Source organism: Rhinolophus sinicus, chromosome 2 (genome assembly GCF_057876585.1).
Source record: "Rhinolophus sinicus isolate RSI-liver-muscle chromosome 2, RSI-T2T, whole genome shotgun sequence".
Taxonomy (NCBI): domain Eukaryota; kingdom Metazoa; phylum Chordata; class Mammalia; order Chiroptera; family Rhinolophidae; genus Rhinolophus; species Rhinolophus sinicus.
The window spans coordinates 9,426,815-9,446,641 of record NC_142502.1 but is presented as its reverse complement, the minus strand read 5'-3'; the positions used below and the strand labels follow the sequence as shown (position 1 = coordinate 9,446,641).

The 19,827-nt window shown below is 36.2% G+C and overlaps 1 long non-coding RNA gene across 1 annotated transcript in view; it reads left to right on the top strand.

Moving 5' to 3' along the window:
- LOC109456798 (uncharacterized) overlaps positions 1-19,820 on the top strand; it is a 40,126-nt gene extending 20,306 nt beyond the window's left edge. The window contains exon 3 of the long non-coding RNA XR_002138921.3: positions 19,415-19,820. This is a non-coding gene — a long non-coding RNA (uncharacterized LOC109456798). The remainder of the gene's footprint in view (positions 1-19,414) is intronic.
- The last annotated feature ends 7 nt before the right edge of the window (positions 19,821-19,827 follow it).

Here is a 19,827-nt window from a genome sequence, read left to right as displayed (position 1 = left end):
GATTGCTTATCACCATTCGCTTAGTTCTTTTTCTGGAGCTTTGTTCTGTTTTTTCATTTGGGACATGTTTCTTTGTCTCCCCATTTTGGCTGCCTCCCTGTGTTTGTTTCTATGTATTAGGTAGGGCTGCTATGTCTTCCAGTCTTAGTAGAGTGGCCTTATGTAGTAGGTGTGCTGTGGGTTTAGTAGCACAGTCTTTCTGGTCACCTGAGCCACACGTTCCAGGTATGTCGCTTGTGTGGGTTGTGTGTGCCCTCCTCTTGTAGTTGAGCCTTGGTTGATAATTGCACATCAACGTGAGGGACTGACCCTTGGGCTCACTGGTTGTAAGGACTGGCCTTAACTACAGTGGAAGGGTTGTTGGGCAGGGGCGGATCCTATGGAGCAGGATCTGCCTCAGCAGGGCTCTGGTGCCTTCCCAATCTGCCTTTTGGGTGTGTCATACTTGGAGACAGCTAGGTGATGCTCTCGCTTGTTTTGAAGCTGGCCGCTGGGGGTTCCAGCCCCAGGACCACCATGGAGGGGTTCCGCTGTACGTCTACTTCAGCCACAGCCTGTGCCCCACCCAGGGTCACCTAGAGGGAGCCAGAAAGAAATTCATAGATGTCTGCCACCTGTGCTGTGCTTGGAAGTGCCTTGAGAGACCAAGGCCGGCTGTTGCTAGTGCCGGCTTAGGGCTGCTCAGCCAGAGGTACAGGACATGCTCAAGCCAGATACTACTTGTCTGGGTTCTGCGAACCTTTGAGAGACCCTAGGAAAGTGCAGCTTGAGCCAAGGCAAGCAGCCACTGAAAGCAGCCTGGGTGTGCCCCAAAGTTGCGCTGGGCCAGGGTGTGGTGAACAAACAGCAGAGACTCAGAAATGGTGGCCGCCTGCATTCATGCACCGGGAAGGAAACAATGGCCTCCACCACCTCCCCTGTCCAGGAGAAAGCCACCTCTCCAGCCCCCATCCCAAGCCAGACAACTCAATTCCCCATTTGTCCCTGCTGCCTTTCCAGCTGTTGCCCCAGCACTGGACCTCAGAGACAGTGGTTCCATTGGTGGGTAAGTCCACAGTGCAGTCCCTTTCAGAGGAGCCCCTGTGAGTGCCACTGCGCTCTGTCTTACTCAGTCACAATCTCCGCTGGTTTCCACAACCAAAAATTATGGGGACTTCTCTCCTCAGCACTGGAACCCTGGGCTGGGGTGGGGCTGAGACCTCTCACTCCTTTAGGGGATGGGGGGACCCCCATGTTCAGAATAGTCCTCCGGATCTTTAATGGTCACACACAGGTGTGGGACCAGCCCGTTCCGCGTCTCTGCCCTTCCTACCAGTCTGGAGATGGCTTTTTCTGCAAGTCCTTAGTTGAAAGGCTTCAGTTCAGCTTGATGTTAGGCGATTGTCAATAATGGTTGTTTTGTAGATTAGTTGTAATTTTGATGCGGTTGTGAGAGAAGGTAAACACAGCGTTTACCTATACTGTGCCATCTTGATTGTCCCTCCCTAATGCTTTGTTCTTGGTGAGCAATTGTAACACAGTAAGATTGTACAATGAATGCTTGCTGTTCACGAGTCCTCTGAAATGGAAAAGTGGAGGCTGCCCTAATATTAAAATCTTTGCATTTCTAGAAATATACAACAATTGCTCAAACACAATCTAAAAATTTTCAGTTTTCACAGTTTTCGTTGTATCAAAGGTTGCAAAGTACTGTTTGTCTCATTTTTTAACAGTAATATATTGTATGGTGCTAAGTTCTACACTTACAGGAAAACATGTTGGTTTTGAGTATGGACACTAGAGTCAGACTGTCAGGGTGGGAGTCCAGATAGGCCATTTGTAGCCTGTGTAATCTTGGCTACATTCTATGCCCTTTTCCACATCTGTAACATTGGGATAATAATAGTACCTATTTCATAGGGTTAAACTGGGAATTAAATGAGATAGTTCTGGTAAAGCACTTAGAAGTGTGCCTGGCACATAGTAGGTATGCAGTAAGTGTTGGTTTATTACATTGTTGAATGTCTTCATCATCCTACAATTTTTAATCTTGCCTTTTCCAAGAATATGCAGCCACTTCCCTTAACTCAGAAGATTTTTAAACGGTAGACTCTGGGGCAATGTGCCTGGATATTGAAAAATATATGGGATTGGGTGACTTTCCTGTGTCCCACAAATAATCCCATTTAAAAAATATGCTGGTTTCCCCACACCTGTGAGGACAACTTTGCCTTTTGATATGTAATAACAAGGATTCCCTCTTTGTCCATTGTCCTGCTAAAAGCTCCTTTTTGGTTCTGGATAATATAAATGTAAAAAGAGTTTGTGTGGAGGTGTATGTGTTACCTATGGCAAAAATTCTGTTTACTTTATTAACAAACCTTGTATGTTACTAAATGTAGAAAAAGGTTTAAAATAATTTTGATAATTTACTCCAGCCTATGCAAAGCTTCATCAGTATTCAAAGTATAATAAATGTAGACATGTAGAAAAAGACAAAGCGTTCACTTTGCACATATCCAAACTGATGCCCGAGGTTTTAGCCCAGACCTGGAATTAATTGTCAGTGTTTGGCATTTATCCATGGGCTGCAGACTCACTATTATTAGTAGGCCTGTTTTCTTTACTCAGAACATAATTTGGTGCTGTCAAGTCAATCTGGCTACAATTGAGTGAAATTTTTTGTTCTTTAAATCTTTTTTTTTTTTTTTTTTTTTTTTTTTTACATTTCATTTATATACTATCTCTAGTGAGGTCAAATTCCCCTGTAAATATTATCTAATTTATTCTCATAACATCTCTAAGAGATAGGGTGCATTTGTCTTTATTATTAGCATCTGGTGTTAGGAGATTCACATTTACTTTGTTGGGAATCACCAGGAATAAATCTCATGTAGACACTAATGGAAAATATAATAGGAGATAAATATAGGTATGTCTGTAAATGAAGATATTTTCCCACCTTTGAAATCTGTTGACTAAAAAGATAAAAAGTGGAACAACTTATGATGATTGAATAGTAATAAAAAGCAGCATTTAATCTAAATCTCTCCTTCCCATGATTACAGCATGCTAAATATTACTCAATACTAGAGAGTCTGCTGATGAGCTATGTAAATGTTTTCCAATAAAATTAAATAGATTAGAATTGGAAAGAGAATGTTAATGTTTCTAACGCTTTTAAAGAGTCTTCTCTAAAAACTTTTCTGAAAAATCCAGTGTAGGACTGTGTCACAGTGTCATCAGTGAACTGCTATTTCCATGGGGATGGAAGAGACTGAGGCAACCATCATGTTCAAGGAGTTCGTGTCACCTGTGATCCTTTATTGTTAATTCTTGTCATGAATTTTGCCTGCTGCTTTGCTTTGGTTGTCAAGGTTTGTTACTGAGACAAGACTAAGATCCCCCTACTCTGACAGTCGCAGATTGAGTCGGCATGACGCACCGTGAGGTGAGTCTAATTGCTGTTAAAATTGGAAGGATGAATAATCCTATTAAAAAGAAGAACAGTTATGAAAAAAAATAAATAAGTGGAGGCAAGTCTAGATTACATGAAAGAAGGACAGCTTGATGAGGGGAAACCCATTAACCTGAAAGGAAACAGTTCTTTGCTTTCAATTTAGGAGTTGTGAGCAAGATCGCATTCATACTAAATCAAAATGGAAACAATTTCTCTGATTCATTTATAGACTTAAATATTAGGTTTTCTTATATGTGGAAAAAGAGACCCTACTATGATTCCTAATTGTTCATAGACTATCAAAATGCCACGTTAGGTAGGTTTATGAGAAAACCTTTATCTTGTTCTTGAGGTCTAACTCTCTATCAGGCGGAGAGCACAATACTCTAAACAAGTGCCTCTCAAACTCGAACGTGCATATGTGTCCCCAGGGGGTCTCGATAAACTGCAGATTCTGATTTGGTCACTTTGGGGTGGGGCCCAACATGCTGCAGTGGAGAAGCCCCCAAGAGATGCCCAGGCTAGTGATTCAGGACCACCCTGGAGAAGGCCCCATAAAAAGAAATTTGCACAAATACAGTATGCCTTGCTTCGTCATAATTTCAGGAAATTAAATGGCATTGGGATAACAATACCCAAACCACTTGCTTTGCCAATGGGAATGAAGGGAATGAGCCAATTTAAAGTTTCAAGGACTCTTTTAAAGACAACTGGAATTATGGGTAAGGCTGAAGCTGTAATGGAACAGGCTGCAAAGGCAGAAAGCTTCCTGGTTCCTACTGGAGCTTCGTTCATAGCCTCCTTCAATTGCTCCCTTCCTTGTGGTCATAGTTATTAGAAGGCTATGAGAAAATGTGGAAATATTCTTCCTATGCAGTAGACTTCATTACTTGAATTCACGGTGCCTTAGTAAGAGAGAGCATTATGCTTCTCCTCCTGCATCCTCCTACAAACCAAGTTGTTAAGGGAGCGCAGAACACTGCGGGGTCTCCCAGCAAGCACACGTTACCCATTCAGTGCCCAGGAAATGCTGCCGATTGGAGGTTCCATACTGGTAAGATCATCTGACACTCCCCAGCCTGCAGTCTGGTCTTGTGGGCTCCTGAATGCGTTCATCTTAATCAAACCTCAGATAGCTGAATGAGAGGGAGAACATTTGAGTCAGGAGAGCTTTAAATAGGGAAAATGAATTTCAAAAACTTGACTGCATGTTAAATATTCTAAATTTGGGTTATCATAAACTATCATTTATTACTTATCTGGTAAGGAGGCAGGGACAGCATAAACCTGAAAAACAGATGGTAGGAAATCAAATTATAGCTGGATGGACAGTACGTACATACATTAGTCTGCTCAGGCAGCTATTGACAAAATACTGCAGATTGAATGGCTTATGCAACAAACATTTACTTCTCAGTTTTGGAGGCTGGGGAGTCAAAGATCCAGGTACTGGCTGATTTGGTTCCTGGTGAGAGCCCTCTGCCTGGTTTGCATTGCCCTCAAATGGCTGAGAGAGCGCTGTGTCTCTTCCTCTTCATATAAAATTGCTAATCCCACCAAGAGGGCCCTAAACTCTTGAATCCTCTAAGCCTAATTATCCCCCAAAGCCCTCTCTCCAAATGCCATCACATTGGGTTAGAGCTTCCACATATGAATTTTGGGGAACACAATTCAGTCCATAGCAGTGCATTAAAGGTCAATGAAGGTATCAGTGACTTTATAATACAAGCACAAAGATGAAGACCTTTTCTTGCTTTTCAGCATCTAATTTATATATACAATTTTTTTTACATTATCTCTGAAACCACAAGTATATATATATATATATCACATTGATATCAAGTCTGGAAATAAGGTCCCTGATGGTGGTTTCATCACATTATTGAAAGTTATTTATTCTACAATTAATTTATTCTCCTACCCACAATATAACCTTTTAAAAAATAGTTGTGATGAATTTACTTTCTACTAACTCACATAATTCTACTCTGTGAAGTCAAATTTACTTCTAACATGTTAGAAAAAAAAAATCTATACCTTCTGGTACACACAGTTAGAAAGTGAAAATGGTGGACAAATATGATTTGGAAAGACTCCCTTCCTACTAAAATTCCTGGAAGTGATGGACAAAATGAAACAACAAACTCCCCAGATGTCAGAAACAAAGCAAGAAACCAAAGCCAAAGCCGTAAGTGTGAGCTGAGGCTCCAGGGACCCGTGGGGTCATTAGCCCTGGAGAAAGGCCTTTGGAGATGAGGATGGGCATGGGAGAAGGCAGAGTCAGGGACAGGAGTTCTTAGACTCACTGGATAGGGAAGCCAAACCCAGTGCCCCGCAGAAAGCCTAGAGCCTCAGGAGAGCTAGAAAATCTTCAATTATTGGTCTGTAGAAGAAGCACAAGGACGTTTGCTATTGTTGAGCCCTAGAGTGGTCCCAGGCCAGGGAAGGGATGTCATCTTAGAGAAATTGCCACCAGCCTAGGCCACATATTGAGATGTCTAAATTTACACTATTTGCTTAGAAATTTAACCCTAAGTCCATTTTCTTGGAAGAACTCTCTAAGGCAGTAAGTTAGCATAATAATAGGTCCAGAGCCTTGAAATCCATAGGAATCTTATACAAACAAATGCAAAAACATTCTGTGAGGTCATTTTCACAACCCAGGGGTCAGAAACTGTAATAGTCTACTAGGGCTGCCATAACAAAATACCACAAACTGGTTAGCTAAAGTAACAGAATTTAAGTAACGGAATTTGTTTTCTTGTAGTTTGGAGACTTAAAGTCCAAGATCAAAGTGTTGGCAGGTTTGTTCTCTCCTGAGGCCTCTCTCCCTGTCTTGCAGATGGCCTCCCTCTTGTTGCCTCTTCACATGGCCTTTTCTCTGTGTGCATGCATCTCTGGTGTTTCTTCCACTTCTCCTAAGGACTCTAGTCATAGTGGATTAGGGCCCCACCCTTATGAGCTCATTTAATGTTAATTACTTCTTTAAAAGTCACAATGGGGGTTAGAACTTCAACGTATGCATTTTGGGGGAGGGAGGACACAATTCAGTCCATAACAAAGCCTCTCTCTGAAAAAACTGAACCCATTGAAGACGAAGTCACAACAAACAAACAGCAACAAAATGTTATAAACTACATGAGGAACACTACCAAATGGAGAGTCATCAGAGAAAAAAATAAAGAAAATTAGTACCAAAACAAGTGCAGAAAACAACAAAATCGGTTTTCGAACGTCTTTGTTGACGAACATTTCAGTTTACGATTGCCATAAATTTTATGGATCTATGGTATCATTAGATAGTAAAATTCATGCTAAACTTGCAGTTTTAGGGGTTGATTTTAAAGATCTGGAACAGATTAATCCATTTTGCATTACTTCCTATGGGGAAACTGCACCTTGGTTTTCGAACATTTCAGAACTCAAACGGTCTTCTGGAAAGGATTATGTTCGAAAACCAAGGTACCACTGTAAATAAAATGAATGAAGAGATTTTAAAGAAGATTTGAAAACATAATGAAACAATTGCATACCATGGAAATAAAGAATAGGCAAATTTGAATAAAAAACAAATGAAAGGTCTAGAACTGAAAATTATAGTCATTAAAATCTCACCGCATAGGTTAAATAGCATTTTAGACACATACAAAGCGAAAATTAGCAAACTGGAAGACATGCATAACATGCATACAGAAAATTACGTAGACTGAAGCACAGAGAGAAAGAGATGGACAAGATGAAAGAGTAGTTCAGAGATGTGGAAATAGAATGAGAAGGTCCAACATACATCTAATATGTCTCAGAAATACATGGGGTGAGAGTAGAAAATGGGAAATGGGGAATATTCAAGAAGGAAATAAGAATTTTCTATAATGGAATACAAGAGTCTGAAAATTGAAGAACACCCAAACAGGTAAAACAAAAACAAGTATATATCTACTTTGAGAAAAATAAAGCCATTCTATGAGTTCCACAAAGGAAATCTCAGTAAATAACAACAACAAAAATTGGCTTCATATAGAACATATTCTTTGATCATAATTCAGTAAAATTAGAAATTAAAAACAAAATAATAGCTGCTAGGAAAATGAAAATGACCATAGTATCAATAAAGTCTGAATAATACAAAATATATTAAAACACAAGTTGAATCTTTTTAACTATTTCATCATTTCAATATACACAAGAAAAGGAGTTTTTAAGGTATTTGTCCCTAATTATTTATCATTATTTATAATTCTGGTTTCGTAAGGAAACAATTTTCCTTTGCCTCATGGCTATTCCTGAGGCTATTTTGTTAGCTTCTGTCTGACTTAATACTAAAGGACTATGTGTATTTTGTTGGTACTTTACAAAGTGCTTTCGCATATATTCTCTCATCATCTAATTTCTCCCTCTTGGTGATATAAATCAAAGATGAATTTATAACATCCTTAACTAGTGTGCAGATCACTTACCAATTTGCAAATGAATAAACACTGCTGGAATCAGAGATTTCTTGCCAAGTGATTTCACTATCTTTCACAGCATATAGATTTCATTCAAGTAAGCTCAGTGAGTACAGCCTTACAGAGGAAAACTACTGACATAAAGGACTGAAGAGCTTGAAGACAGTATTTTCCCACTGATATTAAATATTAGATACATGTTATAACAGATTTGCTGTTTAATTGATTTAAGAACAGTCTGGTAGTGGAGCAGAGACAATGTAGATAGAAAAACATTTTTCCTTTAAAATCTGACTGAAAATTAAGTAGACTTAAGAATTTATAATATTTTTTGCAAAAAAAAAAAATTGTTAATTGACTTAGAAAACATGATAATTTTAACTTTAGACTCCCTTAGAACCTAAAATTTTATTGAGGATTATGTTCATGTAATTTCTTTAATGTATCATCCATAAAGGTCGGCTTTGGGAGAATTTCATCTCTGAGCATATTTGTAGTGAATTCTGGTTGCTATTCCAGATAGACAGGACACTGTGTCATGAGAAGTATTTCAGAGACCCAGTAGCTTTCTTTTTCTCCTTTTTTTTTTTTTCTTTTTTGTTGGTATATGTTACTGAGGTGTCTGTTCTCTGTTGTGCTGTTTCTGCAAACTTGATGTAAACTCTTTCTATTCACTGGCTTCCACAAGAAATATAATCAGACCAATATCCTTAAAGATGTACTAAAGGTTTGTGGTGGCGTCACGAGGGGTTACCTTCCACCCTACACCCCCATTGAACATCCCTTGTCCTTGCATTCTTCCCCTCGTCCCCAGACACCAGGATTCATCTTATGAAGATACACTCCAAAGAGAGAATTGCAATAGAAATTATTTTTAAAATTTGGCAAAGTAATTGAGGATATAGTTCTGAGCAAGGCTTGAGATCCTCATGAATGTTCTATGACTTACATTCTTAATATATTTTGTTCTAAAGTTTTCATGAGACATGAAGATGGTCATCATTATTCTTTGACTTTTCATTGTTCTTTCCTAATTTTTTCTTCTTTCTGAAACATAAATGTATCTTTGAGATAATGGCTATGTATTAAAGTTATATCAAACAACTATCTTAAGGTGAAATCAAATAGAAGAATGCACTATCTTTGGAAAATTGATTAAATTCAGATTCTCTAGTGAGAGATTTAAATAGAAATTATTTTAAATCAAATTCACCCTGGATAAGGGGTCTACTGCTAAAACTGGGAATATCTTTTTAAAATAGAATGTTTATTATACTTTTTTGGAAAACATCTTTAATATGTATAACAAGGTGTTAATGTCCTAATATCCAACTGTTCTTTCATATCAATAAAAAGGTAAACAAGTTTTAAAGACATCAAACAATTTGTTTGCAGGGAAAAATGATTGATAAACATACACAAAGTTCAAGCTCAGTTATAATTGAAGAAATGAAAACTTCTAAAATTGAGAAGTGAATTTTCCTCTTTCATGTTTCCAGGAATGAAAGTATTTGTTGTGGGTGTGGGAAATTTGCAGTTTCAGGTACCATCAGTAGGAGTATAAATTGATACAAACTTTTAGAGAGCAATTTGTCAGAATGTATTTAAACTTTAACATATAAATGTTACTTTTAAGTTTAAATACATCCTTTGATCTTCCAATTCAATTTAGAAATTTATCCTATAGTTTTTTTACACGAATGAACGAGAATAATCGTTACCACATTATTTGTAAGTAGCCAAAAACCACCTGAAGGCCCATGAGTTAGGATCTGGTTCTCTTGTATGTTACAGCACATCTGTGCTTGCATGCAGATTTTTAAAACAAGGAAATAGACCTATATGTGCTGCTACAAAGAAATCCAGATAAATTGTTTTGTGCAAAAAACAAGCAAGTTGGAGAATCTATGCAAGATAGTCCTATTTGTCTAAAATAAATAAATATTTTATGTATATGCCCTGGAAACAACACTGGGAAGTGGGAGAGTAAGAAGTATTTTTGCTTTGTACATATTCTGTCCTGGATCATTTATTTTCTTTCTTTCGTTTTGGTTTTGTCATCGTCGTCATTCTGTTTTATTTTTGTTTCCTTGTGCCATGAACACATATTTTTCTTATAAAAATGTATAGCTAATGCAAGTCATTTTTACCTATATTAGATATTTTGTTTTAATTTTCCCTAAATCTTCTGGGAGCCACAACATGTAGGCTTTTTCCAAGAACAGGAACAAGAGTAGGTATATTACACCAGTCCCTTTTTCTCTTTCTCCCTCATGACACCCCTGCTGGGGAGACTCTCCTTTAATAGTTGACTAAAGAGATAAAGGTGCTCCCCAGGTCAGAAGAAGCCACTTAGGGACATGTGCAACCCAGGTCTGAGGGGGAAGTGTGCTGGAAAACAAAACTTAAACGTGGTTTTATAAAGAACCTATGCTTATATGTGGCACTTTGTCATTTCCTCTCAAACTGTCTCACGCAGCAGCTATTAATTACAAGTAAGGAAAAGTAGAGAGGAATTAAGGCACAACATTAAGCAAGTATTTTAAGTTGTCTTTTGTAGGAGACATCCAATTCATATAACTCTTCCAATTCTAGCAGGAACAACCAGAAGCAAAAGTATTTTGCTTCACATCATGCAGACGTCAGTTATATGTAGACAAAAAAATATTCATGCTACAGGAAAATGGCTTTTGCAGACTGAAAAGCACCTGTGATACACTTAGAAATACTTCAGTGAGATTTTCTGTTATTGGACTCAATGCACTGAAAAAAAAAAAGAAACAACAGGAGACAAATAGGTTTTTCTAATAGCTGTTTTATTTACTCCTCTTACTTTCTCATTTGATTAATTTTTTTTTTTGCAAACTCCTTTTAGGTTGAAGTTTATTTTAGTAGGCAGTACCTTGGTTGAAGCTGCTTTTCAATAGGGAGGAGGATGGATTAAACTGCCCTTTTCCTAACTGCAGCCCTCCCTTCTCCCTAATCTCACTGTAGTTTCTTAAGAAACGAGGCACTTACATATCCCAAGGGGTTAAATGGAGATTTCTGCTGCAGAGGAGAAAGTAGAGAGTTTGCTGCATTAATCATTTAATAACATCAATCACACATCCACTTGGGCAGTTAAATTTCTGTTGAACAAAGTACAGAAGTACCTGGGGAATGTCTCCCTCTTTGTAAGTGGTGTCATTAGACATCTGTCGTGAAGGCCTTATAAAAATAGATTTCGGGCTGCAAAGTTGTTTTAAAGCTGACACAATGCTAGGCACATAGTGAGTAATATTCTGTAAAAATTACTGAGTAAATAAATTCCACAATAAATTATTGTACCAATTCCCTAAGCAGACTATTAATTACCTTTTATCCAAACTCGTGTGCTCATTGCAGCAATTATCTTCCATAAGTACCATTCTGACTTTTCAGATCCATTTTCAGAAACTATAATAGGTCCAAATTTTTGCTCACGTAAAATCCATATTGCTGATCCATGTTGAAAGGTCTTCTAATAATTGGTTCTTTTCCCCCTAACTTCCCTTTAAAAAAATTATTGTATATTCATATTATCTTTGCCAGCCTGGAACACACACGAATCTGCCTCGTAATCTGCTTTCTGCAGCCCACATGCTGCCTGTGCCATCTACAGTGACTTTCACCTTCTCCTTTACCATCCCAGATCAGTCCCATTCTGCTCTTGTTGTCATTTGTCATCCCAGCCAGCCTTGCCGAATGGAAGTACAGAGCACCATATTTACAATAAGAACTTACAGAGAGTTTTATTTCTGTTTTACACAACTTCATGTCAATTCACTGCAGTTTTAATTATCTCTAGTGGAATATAAGCACATTGGAGGCAAAGGTTGCTTTTATGACTTTCTCACGCTCACCAAAATGATAACATTTACAAGAGGCTTCATGATCTCGTTAATTTCAAAGGGTATGATACTATCTCAGAAAAACATCAAAGTGCCTTAGTTTAAAAATTAAAAGAAGTATCATATTGATGGGTCATCAATACCATATTGATGAGTTAATAATGAAAAAGTATCAAATATTTGCAAGTCAACCTAAAACTATAATGAAATTCAAATAAAAGCCCCAATTGTTATAGATCTACATGTTTATTATTTTATTAAAATATTAAGAAGAAGCATTCTAAAAAATTCATCTTAAGAAAAATTTAAAAAATGTATTAGGGAGGATATATCATATTAGATATTATACCAATATTTAAAAGGTAAAATAATTAAAGCTGTGGCATTGGTAATGTAACAGATATGTAGATCAACAGAACATAACTGAGAGTTCTAAAATGATCCATGTACACAAGGAGAACTTAATTCTTTCTAGAGGCAGCACTTTGTATCAGGGGATAAGGGATGATTTATTCAATAAAGGTTGAAGTATTTGATTAACCCCTTGGAAAAATAAAAATTTGGATCCCTACTATATAACAAAATAAATACCAGATGGATTAACAATTTCAAAGTAAGTCAAATAAAAACAAAACAACATATAAAAGTATTGGTACATATTATAAGCAAATAGTTCCATAATTTATAAGAAGACAGGACTTTCAAAAAATGATGCTAAAGACTGAAAATAAAGAAGAGAAATCCTGATAAAGTTTTAAAATTCTTCATAGAGATACTATAAACAAAGTTTAACAATAATAAACTGACTGAAGAAAATATTTATAATATGTAGGGCAAAGAGTTAAATATTCGACATACAGTCTTTTTAACAATCAGAAAAAGAATGCCTTGATAGAAAAATGGGCAAGGAACTTTTAAAAAGCAGCATAAAAAAAGAATAAACACAAATGGCAAACAAATTTTTTAAAACTGTTTTACCATCCTAGTAATCAAAAAAGTCTATCTGATTGGCAAAGATTGAAAAGAATGATATCTAGTGTTGGAATGGATATGCAAAAATGGAGCATTTTTATACACTGCTGGTGGAAGTATAATGTTGTACAATCTCATAGAGTGAAATTTGGCAATACATCTCAAAAGTCTTTAAAAGGATATATCCCATGATTTATACATTTTATTAGACAACATAGGAAAATATATGCATAAAGAAATGCTTATAACAGCTGATCATTATTTTCCCCAAATATTTGGGAAAATATGTGTTATTTAGGAAAATCCCAAATAATAATAGCTTAAATAAAGTAGGAATTTATTTTCCTGCCATGTAATAAAGTCCCAAGATAAGCAATCCATGGCTAATATTGTAACTCCGTGATCAACAGTAACCCAGGTTCCCTCTATTTTGTCTATAATCCCTTCAATATGAAGATTTTACCTAGTGGTCCGAGAGAGTTATTTGATCTCCAAGCATCTCATCCATACTCTAGACAGCAGGAAGATAAGGAGGAGAAAAGCACAGCTCTTCTTCCTTCTTTCTTTTTTTAAATTACTTTATTGGGGTGACAATGGTTAGTAAAGTTACCTGGGTTTCATCAATAGTAGATCTTTTTAAGGATAGTTCCTATAAGTTGAACATAACATTTCAGTTTGGTCACATGGCCACAGTTAACTGCAAAGGAAACTGGGTAATAAGCCTTTATTCCAAAAGGCACCTGCCCAGCTAAAAACAATCTTGTTACTAAGGAAGAAGAGAAGAAGGAATGTTAGGGGTCAACCTGCAGTTTCTGCCACGTAACCAAAATGTTGACTCATAAATGGTTCAACAACAAATAAATTATGGTACAAATAAATTCAGTCAGTGAGATACTATACAATTGTTAAAATGTTGATATGGATCTATAATTATTAACATGAAAAGAGATGCACAATCTATTATTAAATGACAAAAGCAGTTCATGAAATTATTTTTATAGTATGATCCTATCATCTATTATTTATCTATCTCATTGCCCTTGCATATACTTTATGTATCTTATTTATGTATCCATCCATCCATCCATCCATCCATCCATCCATCCATCTTGAAGTGCTTTTTAGTTTCTAAATTGATAGAATTTCTAAGTTATCTTGTTGGTTTTAAAATTTCTGACTATATTGCATTGTGATATGAAATGAATACTTTGGTATTTGTTGTGACTGGATGGTGGTCACTCTCTGGTAATTATCTGTTTTCCCTAATTATTGGGGGCGGGATTCTGTATATATCCATTAGAATGAGCTTTTTGATTATGTTGTTCAACATAATTAATTATTTGTAGGCTTTCTATACCAGTTTCTGCAAGATGTGTGTTAAAAATACCCGTCATGATTGGAGGATTTAATAATTCTTTTAATATGTATCATTATTTGTCAGAGGGCATACAGAAAGAATTTATATTTATATTCATGTAATCTCTATTTTTTAACAGGGGAATTTAATGTTTACATTTATTAGTATTGCTAATAATTGGATTTATTTATACAGTTTTATGTTTTTTATTTCCATATTTTTTCTTGCTATTAGGTTTTTTGTTTCTGCTTCCTATTGGATTAATTGAATTTGTTCTCCTTTTTCCCCTCCAGTGTTTTGGAAGATATTCTATTTCATGGAGAGGTTAACCTTAAATTTTGAATATGCCACATTTAAGAAGGACTAAAAGTTAATCAGTAGCTATTCTCTCTTTTCTCACGTATATTGTCTAGTTTATTAGTTTCACTTGTTTTTAAAACTCTCCTCAAATTAGCCTTTGTTATTAGGATTGTAGGGTGTCCTATACATAGCATTTCTCTTTTTCTCTGAAATTCAGAACCCAAATGGAGGAAAAAAGGGGGGAGAGAGGCAGGAATGAGATTGAAAATCAAAATACAATATTAGCTTTATTTCAGAGAAAGTTGATTGGAGAAAGTGATTTTAGATCTGTGGCCAGATGGGCTTGCTGATACTTTATTTCCGAATTAGATAGATTTCTCCCCCGATGGCACGGGTGAGGCAACAGCAGGTCTCCCTAATCAGGCTGGTCGCTCACCACCTGGACACAGGCAGACCAGAATGTTCCTTCTCCGGGGGCAGGCGGATCTGAAAGGGCCGAGCCAAGCATGTTGAGGTCTTTCTCCTAAACTTTCCAATCCTTCTGCCTTTAGGGGGAATGGTTAAGGGGACAGAAAGAAGTTAAGAGTGTTTTTATAGCTCACTTGCAGAGCTTGAAGTGGAACTTTTTTCCTTTCTATGAACATATGAGTATGAGAGGGAAGTAATTGCTCCTCTAACAATTATTACTATTATTGCTGTTTTGTTAATACTGTTTTCTATAGCCTCTGCTTATGGCTGATTTACCGGGAAGCTAATGTTTCAGCTTCAGGGCCTTTAACTTGATGGATCCCTCCAAGGCTCTGAAATCAGGAGGAAGCAGCAGCCCCAGGAGAATTGGAGGAATGAAACCCTGCTAGGTCGTTTTTCTCACCCTGGCGGTGGTCTTGGGGCCGTAGGAAAGGGCATGGGCCTTGGGCAATAGTCCCCAGTGACAACCTGCTCTGCGAGGACCCCTTGGAGAGTCAGCATCTTCCTCAAAGAGAAGAATCTGAGACACAGCTCCACTCTCAGCTTGAGGGCCATGTGACTTGGCACTCGCCGCTGCTGAGAACTGCCCGGGCAAGGTAGGGGGTGGGAGGGATACTGGGTGTGGTGAAACCCAGCCGACCTTGATCAGCTGGCTGTGACAGTGAGATCAAAGGACTGAGGTTATCTGAAGACTCCCCCCAATGCCGATAACGAATGTGAAGCTAAATAAACTTTTCTAAACTCGGACGGATTTTAAAAAAGAACAAATTTTGACCACATATGTTAGAAGAATGTTTTATCTTTATATTTCTTTATAGAGGATGATATTTAAAATTCATTTTCACATCAAGAGGTGAGCAAAGAGTATGCAGCCAAAAAAATGTAGGGAATAAAATGTACTATAGAGGAGGTGAAATTATAATTAAAAGAGTATATTGTATTCCTGCATTTTGTGAGGTTTTGTAGCATTTAGCTACAATTTAAATTTTTATTTGTTGTTATTCCTATTCTTATTCTAAGGAAATGTAAACTTTTGTTCCTAATTTTCTATTAATACTTTCCTTAGAAAGGGTTCCCCAAATTGTGAAAGATTTAGGTCCCACTAAACAATGATCCACCCTTGTTTTTCAGTTTTACCAAAATATTTGCCGATTTCTTTTCTTACCTATGCTCCTTGTTCCCCAAGTCTTTTTTCTGGGCCCATTTTCCTTCTTAATCAAGTACATCTTTTAGTAGTTCTTCCAGTGAAGGTCTGTTAATGGTAAACTCTGATGGGGTCATTATTCAGCTCTTGCTCTGGAATGAAGCTTGGCTGGGTAAAAAACTCTATTTGGGATTTTCTCCCCTTTTAGCACTTAGACTTGTTATTTCACTTCTGGAATTTGCCATTGATGCAGAGAAACGTACTTTTTCCTTTGAGGATGATGTGTCTGTTCTCCCTGTCTTTCCTCCATCTTTTGTGCTCTGTAGTTTCACTCGTCTGTCTAGGTTTGCATTTGTTTTTAACCTGCAAGGCCTAAGGTGTGCTAGAGTCTGAGGACAGATGTCCTTTTTCAGTCCTGGGAAAGTGTCATTCTTTAGCATTTTATCTTTTAAATTGTTTTTAATAAGGCCTGAGCAGACACAAAACAACACCTTAAAAATACAAGTATACAGTGTAAAGAATAATGGAAAACAAAACAAAGCAAGAATAATACTACAACACTTATGTACTCACCATTGAACGTAGGAAAAGAACAAAAAGAGCAACACCTTTGCTTTTAGGTTCCCCTGTGTGGGCCCCCAATCCACTTGCATTCACCATTTCTTTGTAGTTTCACAAAGAAAATACATTGCTATGCGTGTTTTAAAATGTATCTGTGCTATATATGCTATATAGGACTAATGCTATATATGTTCTTCAATTCGTTTTTTCTACTCAAAATTATGTTCGAGATTCTACTATGTCATTGAGTATAGCTGTAATTTACCCTTGCTCAGTATTCTGTAGTATTCCATCACCCACATTTTATTCATTCCACTTACTGTCCATGAACTTTGGTTGGTTTCTCGTTGTTACCAGTGGGCATAGTGCTGCTTTAAGCACTTTCATAAATGCTTCCTGGAACAGGATGATTTCTATAGAATTTATACCTAGGAGTGGAATTGCTAGGTCATAGAGTACAGGCATCTACATAAAGCAAAATTGGTTTCAAAAGTGATAGTACTAATTTACACTCCCTTCAATACCATATGGGAGATTGCCTTGCTCTACACCCCTGTCAATGCATGATAGTTTCAAACTTAATATGTGACAATTTTGTGGATATGTGATGCTAAGTCATAGTAGAATTAATTTGTATTTCTATGATTGGCATTGAGATTGAGTGACATTTTATATGCTTATTGACCATTTATGTTTTCTTCTCTATAAAATGCATGTGTAATTCTTTTGACCCCTCCCCCCCGGTTTTTATTGGTTTGCCTTTTTCTTATTGATTTGTAAATTTTTTTTACATATTCAGGGTACTAATCCCTTGACAATTATATATTTAGCAAATATCTCCTCCTAGTTTGTGGCTGGTCATTTCTTTCTCATTATGGTATCTTTTGATGAATGGACATTGTCAATTTTAATGTAGCCAAATTTGTCAATATTTCCTCTGTGGTTTTCAATTTTGATTTCTTGTTTAAGAAAAGGTTTATATTTCTGATATCATAAAAGTACTCCATATTGACTTCTAAAATTTTTTATAATTCTGTGTTTCACATATGGCTCATTAATTTAACTAGTGTTGATTTTTGTATATGATGTGATGAAGTGGTATAAATTCTAATCAATTATCAGTGTTTGTTTTTACATGTATATGTTCTGATCTCCCATCTCACTTGTTATATAAAAGATATATTGTGGGGTGCAGCAAAATGGTATTCTGAGAGAAATTTATAGCCTTAATATTTAAAGGCTGAAAATTAAGTAGTTATGTTTCTAAATTTGAAAGTAAAAGAAATAATAACAGAAAAACCACAAAGGAAGTAGAATAAAAAACACTATAAAGATAAGAGCAGAAACCAATTAAATAACAATTATATAAACAATAGGTAAATTAAACAGAAATCATATTAAATATGGAGAGGCTCAAGGAAGGTAAAATATTGTTCTTTGAAAAGTAACAAAATAGATAAACTCTGGTCAAACTTGTCAAGGAAAAGAGAAAAGGCACAAATAAATATTAAATTGATAAAAGTGTCAAATTCAGATGTTTTAACAGGGATTAAAAAGGTAAATAAATGCTTTTCATTAACTTTATGCTAATATGATTGAAAATGTAGATGAAAACAATGCAAATTTCCAGAAAAATGTTTATGGATTTGCATCTATCTTGCTAAATTCTTTTATTAATTCTAATAATTTCTCTGTGGATAATTTTGGGTTTTCCATATAAAACAATCATACAATATGTGAATTGTAGCAGCGTTGTACTTCCCCCATTATCTCTTTGAATGTCTACAACTTTCTTTCTGGAATGCCCCTTGGAAGTATATTGGAACTTCTCATTCTGTCTTCCACATCTCATGACCTCTCTTTCATATTCACATCTTGTTATTTTTGCTTTGCATTATGGGTGATTTATTCATACCTGTTTTCAGGTGACTATTTTACGTGATAATTTAACTATTCACTGAGTTTTTAATTTGAATAAATCAATCTTTTATTTCCAGAAGTCAAATTTGGTCCTATTTCAAATCTGCTTATTCAATGCTCATATTTTCCTTTTGTTCTATTATTATTTCAATTCCTTCTTTTACCTCTTTAATCATTGTACACATAGTAATGTTTATAGTCTCTTTCAGAGTGTTCAATTATCTATAGTTCTTTGGGTACTAATTTTGTTGATTATTGAATCCTTTGATTCATCCTCATTTTCTTGAATGGTTTGCAAATTTTTATTGTGAGCTCATCTTAAGCAGTGGTGGTCTTTCCTATGGGAGCTCTGTGTACCCGAGATTATGGATTTGCCCTGTAGTGTGGGTTTTCATTTGGTTTTGCAAGGGTCCCAGAGTTTCCTGGGTCCTTCACCAAATTTGCTTTTTCTTGCCCCAATTTTTTGTTAGTGTATCAGCTGAGACTTCTTGTGCTATAAGGCTAGTGTAAAATTTGATTCCACCCTCAGGCTTGGGGTTTTAATTTCTCAGAAGAGATGTTTCTTTTTCCTTCATACTCAAAGCCTTGAATATTGCAAGATTCTTTGCTTTCTTTCCTTTCTGGAGTTCCATTTTTATGGACTAAGAAACTTTGCAAGAGTTTTCCCTTAATTCAACTTCTTACTTCTAGATATGCATCTTGAGTGGACCCAATGGCATCTTTTATTTCCATGTTTCCATGTGAGGTTTATACCCCAACTCCCATTCTCTAGGTGCTGGTTCCATCAGCTCAAGCTTATTGCTCTAGCTCCAAGAGAATGTCCCTTTTCTCCTTCTTAGCTTAATTATCTACTTTTAAAAACACAATATATTTGTGTATTAGCAATTTATTTTATTTTATTATATTTTATCCAAAATATCTATGTGTTTATTGCAGGAGGGTGCCTGCCTCAGTCCCCATGTTGCTGGAACCAGAAGTTATAGAAGAAGTCTTGATTTACACCCAAATGAAATCTACATTTAAATAAATATACTCCATTGAGTGGGATTACAGATGATTTTAATTTTCTATTAAAGCCTTACTTTTATTGTTTGGACTTTGTACAATGAATATAAAATAATTTTGCTTTTGGAAATAGTATAAAATAATTTCAATGTTAAAAAGAAAGTTTAATGAAAACTGGATTAGGGTATCATGTTACCGTATAGTTCAGAAGTCATTTTATTCTCAATTGTCTATGTTAAGCAGGGGGAGAGGTCACACAAAGTTCTAAATCATTGCTTATTTGACTCTAAAATTCATTATAGTGAAACGTCACCAATTCAGACTAAATGATGGAAATGAACCTA